We start from the raw sequence: 15,546 nt of genomic DNA on the forward strand, positions 1-15,546 counted from the left end.
ATAGCTACAAATACCACAGTTATTAGAGCACATCTATGAGTTTTTTTTTTTTTTTGGAAAACCAAAATATATAATCAAAATGTAATTCATTTAGAAAATGTGTACACACAGTACGTATACTTTCACTTGAGTACACTTTAATATGGCAACACTTGATAATACTTTAGTACACTTTATAACTTAATTACAACTTTTCCCTCAAATTCCTAATTGGCTCCTTATCAATAGTTAGTACTTAAGGTAGTTGTTAAGTTTAGGTATTGGGTAGGATTAGGGATGCAGCATAAGGTTATGTAGATAAGCCAACAATATGTGCTTAATTAATCTAATAAATGGCTAATATTCAAGTGCATGCCAATAAGCAACTAGTTAAGTGACCCTAAAATATGTTAAATGTCAACTTTAATACTTTTTATACCCCAGCGCTTACAACCTAAGTGACAAAACACCGTTTAATATCTCAAGAGAGACAAATACCAATGAATGAAACTTTATGGATGTATCAGTAATTATATTAAATGACTTACTTTCTGATGAGTTAGCTGTACTTTCAGTCTGAACATTCTTGCGTGCAGATACAACTATAGGGGGGAAGCAAGCATAGTTCAGTATTAAACAAAAAAACACCTGAAAACATGTACATAAGCAGGGTTGCCAACTCACACATATGGCTTTGTCTCACATTAATAGGCTGCCCAACTAAACTTCACAACAATTTTACATCAATAATCCCTATGTTTTCACACTGCATTGTGGAGTAAACATTTCCATGCAGTGAAATGGTTTGTGATTGAGAACATTGATACCTTAAAATGGCCAATCCCCTGACCAGTGCCCTGACTTTTTAAGTAGAGAGCTGACAGAGTTAAAAATGCCTGTGTCAGGATTTCCAGTAGCAAACACGGAGAAAGTCTGGTGACCGTGGATAGTCCATGTAGCGTGGATGGTAACCCAGATGCGGAGTTTACACGAAAAGGTAGGATAACCACGCGATTGATCTAAGAACGCTCTTTAAATAAAGAGTAGGGATTCCCACCGGAATCCCCGTTCTAAACGCACACACAATCAGAACGATATAACCAAGGACTGGAGTACTCACAGTACCGGCGATGGAGGTAGAAAGGGCTTGGGTCATTTCGCAATGACTGAGCGGCGAGAGAATGAAATGTTCCGCTATTTATCTTCCGGGCGATCACCTACTTCCGGGTCCTAGTGGCGATCGCCTGACCGGTGCGCATGACAGTACCCCTCCCTCCAGGACCGGCACCAGACGGCCCAGGCAGGGAGGACACCCGAAGACGGAAATCCCGCACCAAGGAAGGATCAAGGATGAACCGGGCCGGGACCCACGAGCGGTCCTCGGGACCGTAACCTTCCCAATCAACAAGGTACTGAGTACCGCGGCCCCGAGGACGCGCATCGAGGATCCGGCCCACAGTGTAAGCTGGACCACCGTCAATAATATGGGGCGGAGAGGGGGGCGGGGGACGGCAGAGCCATAGGGGAAGTGACAAAGGGCTTAAGCTGAGAAATGTGAAAAACTGGATGAACTCGAAGAGTCACAGGCAGCTGGAGACGATAGGTGACAGGATTAAGCCGGTGGGTGATGCAGTACGGTCCAATGAAATGGGAGGTGAGTTTTTGTGAGTCGGTGCGGAGGTGAAGATTCTGAGTGGAGAGCCAAACCTTGTCACCTATATGGAACAATCGTCCCGGTGGGTGCCGATGGCGATGTTGAGCAGTATAATGACAATTAGCCTTTTTGATGGCTGAATGGGCCTGCGTCCAGAGCTTTCGGCATCGATGGACCAACTGTTGGGCCGATGGTACATCAACCTCCAGCTCTTGATAGTCGAACATCGGAGGTTGGAAACCATTGCAGACCTCGAATGGACTGAGACCAGTTGCAGAAAAAGTGTGAAGGTTATGGGAAAGTTCAGCCCAGATGAGGTACCGTGCCCAGGAACGCTGCCTATCCGCAACAAAGCATCTCAGGTAGCGCTCCAGTTGTTGGTTGGTCCGCTCCGTCTGACCGTTGGTTTGAGGGTGATAACCAGAAGACAGACTGCAAGTGGAGTTGATCAGACGGCAGAAGGCCTTCCAGAACCTGGCAGTGAACTGAGGCCCTCTGTCCGAGACGATGTCCCTGGGGAACCCATGCAAGCGGACTACATGCTCTAAAATTAGCTCAGCTGTAGATTTAGCCGATGGGAGTCCGGCCAGGGTAACCAAGTGCACAGCCTTGGAGAAGCGATCAACGATAGTGAGAATCACATTTTTCCCTTCCGACTCCGGCAGGCCAGTGATAAAGTCCAGGGCGATGTGTGACCAGGGCCGACGGGGAACCGGGAGAGGATGAAGTCCACCCGGAGATGGTTGGTTGTTGGTTTTGGCCCTGGCACACACCGGACAGGCCTGGACGAATTCTCGGACGTCGCGAACCATGGCAGACCACCAGAAGGCGCGTTGGAGGTACTGCAGAGTTCTTCTGGTACCGGGGTGGCCTGCCAGAGCAGAGGAGTGAGCCCAAGAAAGGACATCCGGACGGATGGACGTGGGGACATAGAGTCGGCCGGGTGAGTTTTTATTAGGGTTGGAGCTGAACTCTGCAGGGCTGCAGCTCTCCAGGACCAGGGTTCGCCACCCCGGCCTATGAGATATTGTGTGTGTTTGAATAATATGGCGGCAAATCTATGCCATTAATAACCGAGCGCACCACTGATGCTGGCGCGTGACATGTTCTCTGCGCGCAATTCTCTTCATCTAAGTTTGAACATAAGAACATAAGAACATAAGAACATAAGAACTATACAAACGAGAGGAGGCCATTCGGCCCATCGAGCTCGCTTGGGGAGAACTTAACTAATAGCTCAGAGTTGTTAAAATCTTATCTAGCTCTGATTTAAAGGAACCCAAGGATTCAGCTTGCACTACGTTATCAGGAAGACTATTCCATACTCTGACTACACGCTGTGTAAAGAAGTGCTTCCTTAAATCCAGTTTGAAATGTTCTCCCGCTAATTTCCACCTATGGCCACGAGTTCTTGTATTTGAACTAATGCTGAAGTAACTATTCGGTTGAACAGCATCCAAACCTGTTAGAATCTTATAGACCTGGATCATGTCCCCCCTCAGTCTCCTTTGCTTGAGGCTGAACAGATTTAGCTCAAATAACCTTTCCTCGTATGACATTCCTCTAAGACCAGGAATCATTCTTGTGGCCCTACGCTGCACCTTTTCTAAGGCCGCTATGTCCTTTTTAAGATATGGTGACCAAACCTGTACACAATATTCTAGGTGAGGTCTCACCAAGGAATTGTATAATCTTAGCATTACCTCCCTTGACTTAAACTCCACACACCTGGAGATGTACCCCAACATCCTATTGGCCTTTTTTATTGCTTCCCCACACTGGCGAGAATGAGACATGGAAGCATCAACATACACACCAAGGTCTTTCTCATAATCAGCTACCTTTATTTCAGTAGGTCCCATAAAATACCTGTACTTTATATTTCTGCTCCCTACATGGAGTACCTTACATTTGTCTATGTTAAATTTCATCTGCCAGGTGTCAGCCCAGTCACTAATTAAATTAAGATCCCGCTGTAGCTGCTGAGCCGCTAGTTCAGTATCTGCTACACCACCCACCTTGGTGTCATCTGCAAATTTCACCAGTTTACTGTATATATTGGTGTCTATATCATTTATGTAAATTAGGAACAAAAGTGGTCCTAAAATTGAACCCTGCGGTACCCCACTATGAACGCAGGCCCACTGTGACATCGAGCCTCTTATAACTACTCGCTGCTTCCTATCCGTTAACCAGTTATCAATCCAAGTCGCTACAGTTCCTAAAATACCTGTCGCTTTGAGTTTAAGTGAGAGCCTCTTGTGGGGAACAACATCAAAAGCCTTTTGGAAATCTAAATAGATGACATCATAGGCCTTCTTATCATCAACTTCCTGAGTAGCTTCCTCAAAAAACTCCAACAGATTTGTTAAACAGGATCTACCTCTCCTAAATCCATGCTGGCTATCCCTCAAAATGTTATTTGAGTCCAGGTAATCTACCATTTTCTCTTTGATTATAGCCTCCATAACTTTACCAGTTATACAAGTTAGACTGATTGGCCTATAGTTTGACAGTTTTCCCCTAAGCTAAATGTGTTGTCATTTGTGTCATTATAAGCTGTCAACAATGTTAATGATTTTATTAATATTAATTTATATTTGTTGCCTGCAGAGCCTATGAGTTTCCTACATTACAATATAAAAAAAGATGCATCCAACAATCAGAATATTGCTTGGGGTATACTGTAGGTTTCAAGCTTATAAAATCGATAATTATCTGCATATGAAAACAATAGAGTAATAATAAAACATAAGTGTAATGTCTTCATTAATATAGCTAAGTGTACGTGTGTTTGGGTGTATTTTCATTGCAAGTTTGGTCTTAAATTTCATGTAAAGTGGTATTAAAAAGGTCTTTAAAAGTCTTTAATTTAACGTGTTCATATCTGACACCATGAATACATTCTCTCCACGCTGCAGTGTGTCAGGCAGCTTTGTCTAAATAATAAAACAGGCTTTATATCTTGTTAAAAGTTTATATTTTACATGTTATCACGTTTGTATTTTATGTTACAGAAATAATGACAGTTCTGAGAGTTAGGGAAAAGAAAAAATGTTATCAATGTGTGTTAAAAATACTTTTGTCTACATAACCGTGTTTTGTTATTTATCATCATCACAGGATGTGCAGACATAAAAGTCATCGCGGCAAGAAAACCAGCCGATCAGTGCGAGTAGGGTCTCTCTTTGAGAGATCAAAACTCAGCTTGTCATCTTGGCTAATGTTCATTTACAGGTGAGTCTGTTATTGGACAGCTGAGAAGGTATAGTATAATATTACAATGCCTTTCAAAGTTCTTTGATTGTTTTAATTTTGACAACTCAGCTTTCCATCATCATTGAGTCATCATTGTGTACTTCACAGGTTCACTCAGGGGTTACGGATCAGACAAATTGATATGATGCAAGATGGCATTGCAAAAAGCTCCAAAACACTCTCTAAGATGGCTCGTATCATGAGGAATGTTTGCCACTGTGCTATGAAACGATTCAGAAGAAGACATGGACAGATGATTGGAAGTGCTCTGGAATTTGCCGTTCTTGATGAAAGTAACTCTCGTCATAAAAGAAAGGTAAATTTAGAACCTTTAAGGCAAATTCACACTGCATTTGCTGACCACTATTGTTGTCATTTGAACATTTCTAATTGGCATTTATTTGGTTTTGGAATGTCTGTGATGTCTACTTGCTTACTATTTCTAGTAACATATAAATAATGTACAGGCACACATCTGTTTTTCTCTCATCTGTTTTCTTTTATTCTAGAAATAACCAACTGAGTGTATACAGTATGTAAACCTTGTGTGTTTTGAAGTAAAAATCAGCCACACTTGTATAAAGCTCCCCCAGACTTTCCTTTAATTTGTTACCCGTCTGTATGTGTAAACATGTTAAATGAATATAATGATAATGTAGTATTTCTTTTTTTTTAATTACATATTTAAGTTTTACAGTATGGACGAGGGAGAGCATCAACAACATGGAGGCGAAAGAAATGGGTGTTTGGCATTCTAGGTGTGAGGAATAAACACAGACACCCAATCTTGCGGCTTGTGAAAAGAAGATCAAGAACACACCTCGTCCCCATAGTTGTGAAACATGTGCGTCCAGGCACTACCATTATTTCAGATGAGTGGAGAGCCTACCGGGGTGCTTTGGCCAGCATGGGCTACAGACATTTCACAGTAAACCATTCCCAGTGGTTTGTACACCCATACAGTGGAGCTCACTCACAACACATTGAAAGAGCGTGGCTGACATACAAAACGAACATATGGAGATTAAGAGGAAATAGGACAGAGAAGATGCTAAAAGAACACCTCTCACTCATAGAGTGGACTCACTGGCTTGGGGAAAAACATAAGCAGGGACCACTGCTCCGTTCGATCCTAATGTGTGCCACGCCCACCTCGTTACCTCGTGTTCAGCCCTGATTGTGATCGCCTGTGTCCTATTAAGTCTAGCTTGTCTTTTGTATTTAGTCCTCGTCTGAGTCAGTCTTCCCCAGACTTGTCATTGTATTGTCGTGTATTGTCAGTAGATGTCCGTCACTCGTCCGAATAAACCCTGTTTACCTGAAGTCCTGGCTTGCTCGTCTGCTTCCCTGCTCGCCACCTCAGCTGAACGTGACAGAATGACAAGTCTCTCAACCAAGCTCAGCGCTGTCGGGAGGGACCTCTCGACCGACGAAGAGGTGATCCACTGGACCAACATGCTGGAACTTCAGGGGGATCCAGTGGCCCACCCGTTAGTGGAGAAATGTTGGAGGCTCATGAGACAGAGGGATGTGATCGGTGAGGAGCAGCTGCAGGCGAAGGTGGGAAGACACCTACAGCAGCTGAGGGAGAGAGCGGCCGCCTGGCTGTCCCCCCTGGGATACGCCTCCTGGGAGCCGCCCCCCGACTCACCGCCTGCCTCCTTCCCCGTCGCTAGCAAGACGGCAAGGGCTCCAGCCTCCACCAAACAGCGCAAGACTGAGCTTGAAGCGGCTTCGGCCGCTCACCCCCGCCGCTCCAGAAGGAAGCGGCGAAAGCCGCGCAGAGCGCAGCATGAGGGAGAGACAACGCTCTTCCTGGGTGCCTGCTCCCTAATGCCCGCGGCAATGCCTACTCCGGACCTGTCCGATCCGGACCTGCCGGCCACGCCGCCTGCTGCCTCCGCCGATCTGCCCGCGGCTGCGCTGCCTGCAGCTGCCGCCGATCTGCCCGCGGCTGCGCTGCCTGCAACTACCGCCGATCTGCCTGCAGCACCGTCTGCTGCAGCGGCCTGTCCTGCCTGACCCGCCTGTCCTGCCTGCAGTCCCTGCAGCTGCCACCGCTCTGCCTGCGGCACTGGCCGCGGTTGCGCCCCCTGCTGGCCGCATGGTGGCGGCGCCCTCCGAGGCGCCCCCTGCTGGCCACGTGACGGCGGCGCCCGTCCTGCCGGCACCTGAACTGCCTGTCTCGCCTGTCCTGCTGGCTCTTGACCTGCCTGTCTCACCTGTCCTGCCGGCTCCTGAACTGCCTGTCTCGCCGGCGCCTGAACTGCCTGAGGTGGCCGCGGTGGCGCCCCCTGCTGGCCGTGTGATGGTGGCGCCCGCTGTGGTGCCCCCTGCTGGTCGCGTGCTGGCGGCGCTCGCCGAGGCGCCCCCTGCTGACCGTACGCCCGAGGCGCCTGCCCAGGCGGCCCCTGCTGGTCGCACGCCTGCAGCTGCCTCCGCTCTGCCTGAGGTGCCCGCCGAGGCGCCCCCTGCTGGCCACACGCCCGCGGCCCTGCCTGAGGCCGCATCTCCCGTCCTGCCCGCGGCCCTGTCCGAGGCCGCATCTCCAGTCCTGCCCACGGCCCTGTCCGAGGCCGCCTCTCCCAACCTGCCTGCGGCCCTGGCTGCCCCGCCTACGGCCACGCCTGTTGCCCCCAGGGCGGCTCTGACTCCCTCGCCCTTACCCCGGCAAGGCCGACGCCCCCCAGGACCCCGCCTCTCAGTGTCCAGCAAAGGACGGGGACATAGGCGTCGGGCCCTGGTCCCGCCCGCCCTGCCCCCTGGCTCGCCCGTTCGGCCCCTGGCTGTGGCTCGCTGGCTGCCTGCGGGTCCTCCGGCTCGGGGTCGGCGGTCCCCTCCGGGTCCCCCCCCGGATCCTCGGTGCCGGTCCTCGGTCCCGCCTCCGGGTCCATGTCGGCCACCTCCGGGCCCCCCTGCTCCGGCTGGGTGTCGGACGGCGCCTTCGCCGGCTCCGCCTCCGCCTGCCGCGGCTTCCCCCTTTGGCCTGCCTGCACCGGTGTTCCCTCCTGCTCCCTCCGTGTCCCCTCCGTCACTCCCTCGTCCCGTTCCCTTGGCCCCTGGGTGGTCCCCTCCTGCTCCCTCCTCCCTCTCCCCTGCGGCCCCTCCGACCGCTGCCCGTCGCCCGCCTGGGCTCCCTCGTGCTCCCCTTGTTCTTCCTCCCTTTCCGTTTGTCCCGCCTGTCTCTGCTCCTCGTCCCTCTCTGTCTCCTTCGTTCACTCCTGGCCCTTTTGTTCCACCTTTCTCCCCTTCTTCTGTGTCTCCCTTCCTTGTCTGCCTGTCTGCCTTCCCTGTTCTGTGTCGTGTCTTGTCCTTCTTCTCGTCCCTGTTCTTGTTCTGCGTCTCCGTTCTGTTCCCTGTTTTTGGTTGACGTTCTGCTTTGTTTTCCAGGTCCTGTTTTCCCGGTTCGTCTCGTCCGTCGCCTCTCCTCTGGCGCGCCCGGTGTGCGTGCCTTTGGGGGGGGGTTCTGTCACACCCTGCTCCGTTCGATCCTAATGTGTGCCACGCCCACCTCGTTACCTCGTGTTCAGCCCTGATTGTGATCGCCTGTGTCCTATTAAGTCTAGCTTGTCTTTTGTATTTAGTCCTCGTCTGAGTCAGTCTTCCCCAGACTTGTCATTGTATTGTCGTGTATTGTCAGTAGATGTCCGTCACTCGTCCGAATAAACCCTGTTTACCTGAAATCCTGGCTTGCTCGTCTGCTTCCCTGTTCGCCACCTCAGCTGAACGTGACACATTTTAAGTTTTTACATGCTGCCGAACCAAGACAAAATCAGCCTTTATGGAAAGAAGTTTTGTAGTTTTCAGAGTATGATGCATTGAACTGTGTCTCTATTGCCTGATACACTTGTATTCTTAAAGCCTATTGTTCGGCAGCTTATCAAAATGTAGTTATAGGTTCTGGAATATTCGGGTCATTTGGAGGTGGGTCAGTTAAAATTAAATTGAAGCATATATAGTGGGCAGGCATCATTTAGTCTTTATTAATATTAATAGTTCAAGTCATAGTCAGGTTTAATACAATAAAATCGAGACAGTTTGGGTTGCTCATGAATGGACCTGCGTATCATGGATTCTTACACCACAATAGAGCCACAAAAGGCAGAGAGGACCAATTAGGGGGGCGTGGCTATGCCAACTGCAAGGGTATTTTACACCATCTACACAATGGCAAAATAGGTTTTATAGGGTTCAAAGGCTTAAAATTTCAGCACAATATCCACAGATTCCACGTTTATAAATAAATGCTTTCATTCCTTGATTCCGTCCGTGTTTTCTACATCACGGAAATCACAGGGCTCTACAATAGGACAGTTGATGAGAATATCAGCAATAAAAAGTGAATAGATACCTCTCTCCACAGGAAGAAGCATGTACTTCAATATAGTCAGTGGGAAACATTTCACTACTGACAGGACAGGACTGCTAATCTGCTGTTGAGAAATTTAAATTACAAAAATAACTTATTTTCAAGAAAACCATTTCTGGTGTTACTGTGTGGATTAATACTATGCTAACAGGTCAATTAAAAAAAATTCTCATGTCATACTCACCATTATCAATATTATCCAGATTTTCATCAGTGTCAACATTGATGATGGCACAAGACTTCACATGTTCTAGTACAGGGGTGGCCAATCTTATCCGCAAAGGGCCGGTGTGTATGCAGGTTTTTGGGATAACCTGTAGGTCAGCTGTTCAAAACCAGGTGTGAGGACTCTTCAGCCAATCAGCCCTCTAATTAGTAATCTAATTAGGGAGTTGCAGTGAAAACCCGCATACACACCGGCCCTTTGCGGATAAGATTGGCCACCCCTGTTCTAGTAGGAGCTGCAGGGGAACTGCTACTCCACACTTCTGACAAGCTTCTTTTGGCATAAGAACATAAGAAATATACAAACGAGAGGAGGCCATTCGGCCCATCGAGCTCGCTTGGGGAGAACTTAACTAATAGCTCAGAGTTGTTAAAATCTTATCTAGCTCTGATTTAAAGGAACCCAAGGATTCAGCTTGCACTACGTTATCAGGAAGACTATTCCATACTCTGACTACACGCTGTGTAAAGAAGTGCTTCCTTAAATCCAGTTTGAAATGTTCTCCCGCTAATTTCCACCTATGGCCACGAGTTCTTGTATTTGAACTAATGCTGAAGTAACTATTCGGTTGAACAGCATCCAAACCTGTTAGAATCTTATAGACCTGGATCATGTCCCCCCTCAGTCTCCTTTGCTTGAGGCTGAACAGATTTAGCTCAAATAACCTTTCCTCGTATGACATTCCTCTAAGACCAGGAATCATTCTTGTGGCCCTACGCTGCACCTTTTCTAAGGCCGCTATGTCCTTTTTAAGATATGGTGACCAAACCTGTACACAATATTCTAGGTGAGGTCTCACCAAGGAATTGTATAATCTTAGCATTACCTCCCTTGACTTAAACTCCACACACCTGGAGATATACCCCAACATCCTATTGGCCTTTTTTATTGCTTCCCCGCACTGGCGAGAATGAGACATGGAAGCATCAACATACACACCAAGGTCTTTCTCATAATCAGCTACCTTTATTTCAGTAGGTCCCATAAAATACCTGTACTTTATATTTCTGCTCCCTACATGGAGTACCTTACATTTGTCTATGTTAAATTTCATCTGCCAGGTGTCAGCCCAGTCACTAATTAAATTAAGATCCCGCTGTAGCTGCTGAGCCGCTAGTTCAGTATCTGCTACACCACCCACCTTGGTGTCATCTGCAAATTTCACCAGTTTACTGTATATATTGGTGTCTATATCATTTATGTAAATAAGGAACAAAAGTGGTCCTAAAATTGAACCCTGCGGTACCCCACTATGAACGCAGGCCCACTGTGACATCGAGCCTCTTATAACTACTCGCTGCTTCCTATCCGTTAACCAGTTATCAATCCAAGTCGCTACAGTTCCTAAAATACCTGTCGCTTTGAGTTTAAGTGAGAGCCTCTTGTGGGGAACAACATCAAAAGCCTTTTGGAAATCTAAATAGATGACATCATAGGCCTTCTTATCATCAACTTCCTGAGTAGCTTCCTCAAAAAACTCCAACAGATTTGTTAAACAGGATCTACCTCTCCTAAATCCATGCTGGCTATCCCTCAAAATGTTATTTGAGTCCAGGTAATCTACCATTTTCTCTTTGATTATAGCCTCCATAACTTTACCAGTTATACAAGTTAGACTGATTGGCCTATAGTTTGACAAATTACTTCTATCCCCTTTTTTGAAAATGGGCGTTATGTTGGCATGCTTCCAATCAGAAGGTACCACACCTTCAGATAAGGATTTTTGAAACAGTAATGTTAAGGGTTGGCAAATAATATCCCTCATCTCTTTTAACACTATAGGTAAGATGCCATCAGGGCCCTGTGATTTATTTATTTTGAGCTTAGCTAGGCTTTGCAAAACATCAGCTTCAGTTATATATATATTAGTTATAGACGATGTTGGATTAGTAATAAGAACTGGTAAGTTACTAGTGTCCTCAACAGTGAATACCCGTGCAAAACTATCATTGAACTCATTTACTATGTCAATGTCGTTTTCAATTATAAGACCCTTACTATCCTGCAGATTAGTGATTTCAGCTTTTAGAGCTCTTTTAGAGTTAAAATACTGGAAGAAACTTTTAACGTCATCCTTAGCCTCCAATGCGATCTTCCTTTCGACATTCCTTTTAGCTTGTCTAATGTCTAATTTTTTAATTCAGCCTGTAGATTTAGATACTCTTGCTTTATTATGTCATCATCAGTTATTTTCCATCTCTGGAACAAAGCCCTTTTCCTCCTTACTTTATACTTTATGTCCCTATTAAACCACCTAGGTTGCAATTTCCTTGATTTATTCTTGCTAGAAACAGGTATGAAGTCCTCTTGTACTTGCAATAATGTGCTTTTAAAAAATCCCCATGCCTCTTCAACAGTTTTGTTAATTAACTCCATCCAGTTCACAGTTTCTAGTTTTAATCTCATACAATTGAAGTTAGCCTTCCTAACATTATATATTTTTGATTTGGACTTTGCTCTTCGGGCAGTAAACTTAACCTCAAATTTAACCATGTTATGATCGCTACTGTCAAGTGGTTCTAAAACATCTAATTTACCAATCCTGTCCTGGTTATTAGACAAAACAAGATCAAGAATGGCATCTCCCCTGGTAGGGGTGTTAACAAACTGAGTAAAAAAACAATCCTGTACTAATTCCACCATGTCAAGTTCATTTTCAGAAGAGCCAGCAACAATGTCCCACTGCATCCCCGGTAGATTAAAATCACCCATAACTACCACATCATTTTTATTGCTCATAATCCTAATATCACTGTATAACAATCTGCTTTCCTCAGCAGCTACATTGGGTGCTCTGTAACAAACACCAACAATTAGGCTATTTTAGTTTGTAGCATCTAATTTTACCCATATAGCTTCCGTACTTTTACTTATATCAGTAAGCTCCCTTGCCTGCAGGTTTTCCTTTACATATACTGCAACACCACCTCCCTTCTTACCTATACGGTCTTTACGGAACAATGTGTAACCATCCATATTATATTCTTGTCCATCCTTATCACTCAACCACGTTTCAGTTATTGCTATAATATCATAAGAGTCTGATGAGATAAGAGCCTCTAAATCATGAATTTTATTCCTAATACTCCTGGCGTTTAAATACAGACAACAAAGGGTAGGCCTATTACAGTGCCTACTTATAATATGATTTTTTGGGGCTTTCCGTTTCCCCCCAGTTACATACTTAACTAACCTCCCTGCCCCCCCAGTCCCTAGTTTAAACATTCCTCAACTACTCTACAAATACGCCTTCCCAGTACACTGGTTCCCCTCCGGTTCAGATGCAACCCATCCGGCTTGAACAGGTCCCACCTGTTCCAGAAGGTCCTCCAGTGCCCCATAAACCTAAACCCCTCTTTCCTACACCATCCTTTTAGCCACGCATTTAATCTCCTTATCTCAGTTAACTTAGCCTGACTTGCGCGTGGCACGGGGAGTATTTCAGAAAATACCACCATGGACGTTCTGCTTCTAAGCTTATTGGCGACTTCTATAAATTTATCCTGCAGAACAGCCCTTCTACCCTTGCCTATGTCATTGGTGCCAACATGCACCACGACAACTGGATCCACCCCAGCTGGGGCCAAAAGCTTGTCCACACGATCTGGAAGGTCTCCTACCTGGGCACCAGGCAGGCAAGACACCGTACGGGACCCTCTATCACGCGTGCACACATAACTGTCTACTCCCCTAATAATTGAATCCCCCACTACCACAACCTCCCTTTTTCTGGGGGGAGGGGGCTCCTCAGTGCCCAAGGGCCCACCTGCTTCCCCAGTCCCTTCCGGCTCTAAAGCTGGAAGCACCTGAAACCTGTTAGACACAGACACCTCAGGTGATGCCGCCTCTGTAACATGTGTACGCCTTTTCCTGCGTCTACGACCTACGGTCACCCAGCTCTCTCGACCTCTCTGCTCTTCATTCTCCCTCCCCCCCGCTAGTGGCGTACACACCATCTCCCTAAACGGCGTATCAACTAGCTCATCTAACTCACTGTTGCATTGGATGCGAGCCAGTTGCTCCTCAAGGTCGCGAACCTTGACCATGAGTGAGTCCACTAGCTTACATCGCTCGCAGATGAAGTCCGACTGGACACTAACGTCCAGAAGGGCAAACATCTTGCAAACGCAACACTGAGCCGGCCCCATAATTAACTAACTCACTATGACCCCGTACTCCCAGCCCAGTAAATTTATATAGTGTATTTAACTATAAAGATTAATTTGCGTAACAATAAATGCAGTAACGTGCGGAGTACACTAAAATAAGTTATTACTTGTGTTAAAACGGAACTTAATTATTATTTTATTTAAAATTTTAAACCTGATAAATTTACTACTACTTACCAGAAGAACTTCTGCCTGAACCAAGTATGAACTAAAAACAAGGCAAAATCGAAGTTGCTCTTGGGAGGTCGAAAAACCACAAAAACCCCCTCACAGCAGGCTACTGCCGGAGCGGGAAAAAAGTGGAAAATGTCCTCCTGGCCCCGACTGGCGACCGAGCAAAGCTCAGGAGCAACTGTCCTTTTCCGACTCTGGGTAGCGATACCGACGTTAGATATTATTAGTTATTATCGCCCCGCAGGTGTTTGCTACGGAGTTTAAACGCGGACAGAAAAACGCCGCTCAGAAAAATCGCGCTGTTAATTAACAGACAGGACAGACAAGCACTCACGCTGACCGAAATAAGAACAATAAATAGAAATAAACAGCCACCCACGTAAACAGGTAAAGCACACAAACACTCAAAACACTCCAAAAAACAATCCCAAACAATCGCTGCAGCTCAACACCACTCTCTCGCAGCAATCCCAGCAATCCTCGCAGCAATCCCAGCAATCCCTGTGCCTCCTTTCCCTGCGCTTGTGTATGTGTACGCCTGTTTGTCTATACGTATGTGTCAGGTTGGGTCCTAGACTCCACCTGAAATAACATCTCAGGCTCTATTCCCCCCCGCCACACTCCCTGCTGGTGGATGAGGCCCCCGGCCGCCGATGCGTTGGTGGTTCTCGATGTCCGGGGCTGGATGCTCTGGTGTGTGCTGGCTCACTCTCGGCGGTTGCCTGCCGGGGCCTGGCCCTTCCGGCTCTGTCGGGGCCCTGGCTGGGGGGTGGGGGGGCCCTTGGATCTCTGGGCCCGGGGTCCGGTCTGCCCTGGTGTGGCCGGCCGCTGGCGGGGCCTGCGTGCTCGCTGCCACGGCCCCCTGGGGCTCCTGCGATGTGGCTGCCGGATGGCCCCCCTCCGGAGCGCTCCTCTGCCCTTTTCTCGGTGGGGGCTGCAATTGTCCCTGCGGTGGTTCTCCTGGGGTTCCCGTGCCCTGGGGGGCCTCTGGATATCTGGGGCCCGGGTCTCCTCCGTGTCGACTTCATGTCCTGGGTGGGCGGGGCTGTGGCTCCCCACACACACTACTAGACAATTACATGGAGAAACCTTAGGAACACCAGCGCGCTGACACACAGGTGTACACACAGGTGCTCACGGACACATGCTCACGGACACACACTGTCTTGTTCGGCTGTTGTTTCTGGGCATGGGTTGTAAGGCTGGTTGTGTGTGCTGTTCAACAACATTTAACGTTTGATGGTCGTTGTGATTAGTACAGATGTTGTATGTTGTCTTTCTCTTTTCAGCAGACATGGAAGCAGATTATCTGTTTTGTTTTTTTTCTTGTTTTTTTTTTTTTTCTTTTGTTTTTTTTTCTGTTTTCTTTCCATTCCTCTCTCTCCCTCTCTCTCTCTTCCCTCCTTCTCCTTTGTCCCCCCCTCCCTCTCCTTCTTTTGAGGAAGTAAATAAAAATATAAAATAAAATAAAAAATTAATTAATAAATAATAATTAAAAAAAAATAATAATAATAAAAATAAAATAAATTAATAAATAAATAAATAGATACAGATAAAGTAGTCCCCCGCAGAGGGGGGGTGGAGGAGGGAATATAAAAAAAAGAAGGGAAAAAAAGAAGAAAAAAAAAAGAAAAGTAAAAATGGACATTAATTTACTAAAGTTATGTTAACATTCATTGTTCTTATTAACCCCTTAAAAAGAATTTTAGTGAAAGAA

The sequence above is a fragment of the Paramormyrops kingsleyae genome, chromosome 8, assembly GCF_048594095.1.
Source record: "Paramormyrops kingsleyae isolate MSU_618 chromosome 8, PKINGS_0.4, whole genome shotgun sequence".
NCBI lineage: Eukaryota > Metazoa > Chordata > Actinopteri > Osteoglossiformes > Mormyridae > Paramormyrops > Paramormyrops kingsleyae.